Here is a 1,174-nt window from a genome sequence, read left to right on the forward strand (position 1 = left end):
TATATATATATATATATATGTGCTTGTAAACAAAGAGACAGTTCCTCTCAGATATATATATATATATAAATAATATATATAAATAATATATATATATATAATATATAATATAATATAATAATATATATAAATATATATATATATATATATAATATAATATAATATAATAATATATAAATTATATATATATATTTATATATATATATATATATATATATATATATATATATATATATATATATATATATATCAGTTGCAGATTATATTAGTTTTGAAAGAAAAGTACTTCACAAATGAAAATATGTAAAGCAATAGTGAAACAACAAATGTCTCTTCTCCTTATAATTTTGTTCTCGTTTTCATTACTTTTCTTTCAAACTATGACAGGTGTCGAATGCTAATAATAAATGTTCTAATGAAAGATATTTGAGGTTATTAATTTTGGAATCAAGCAACAGAATCAAACTCCAGATGAATGAATTTAATCCACAATATTTGAGTTTATCAGTGAGTATCAAGTAGCAAAACTGGGCCATCTGTTGCATTTTAAAGTTATTTATAAGCAACATAATAACTGTTACAAAACTATGAGATGGAAACTAATATTTTAAAAGATCACAAATGAAACATCAGGTTTTAATGAAGTGAAAGTAAATAATTTGTAAATAATTATTGACTCTGTTCTTGTTAATTATTTTAATTAAGATAGACTTTGTGTCCTACATGCAACTATTCAGCACATTTTTGCATCTTAAATCCTTGTAATAAGAATTTAATATGGAAATTCTGGTGATATAAAGGGATTAAAATAAAAAAATAAAAACACTAATTTGATATATTTTCTTTTTGTTATATTACAGATATAGAAATCTATAGTAGTTTTCTGAATCACGTGTAGGCAAACAGAGTTTTTTTTTTAAATATTTGTTTTTTAGTTGAAGTTGGACAAAATACCTTTATTTTATTTATTTTTATAAATAAAAATTGAAGATTGAACCAAGGGCCTCACACATGCTAGGTGAGCACTCTACCACTGAGCCACAACCCAGCCCCAGAGGTTGTTTATTTATTTATTTTTTAATCCCATAGATAAAACATTATAAATGCATTTACCCAGAGTAAAGATATCTGGAGAGTATCCAAAATGTATGGAGATGGATACATAACATGAGAT

This window comes from Marmota monax, unplaced genomic scaffold (assembly GCF_021218885.2).
Source record: "Marmota monax isolate L192 unplaced genomic scaffold, Marmota_monax_Labrador192_F-V1.1 WCK01_AAM20220418_F8-fsc00294, whole genome shotgun sequence".
In the NCBI taxonomy this organism is placed as follows: Eukaryota; Metazoa; Chordata; class Mammalia; order Rodentia; family Sciuridae; genus Marmota; species Marmota monax.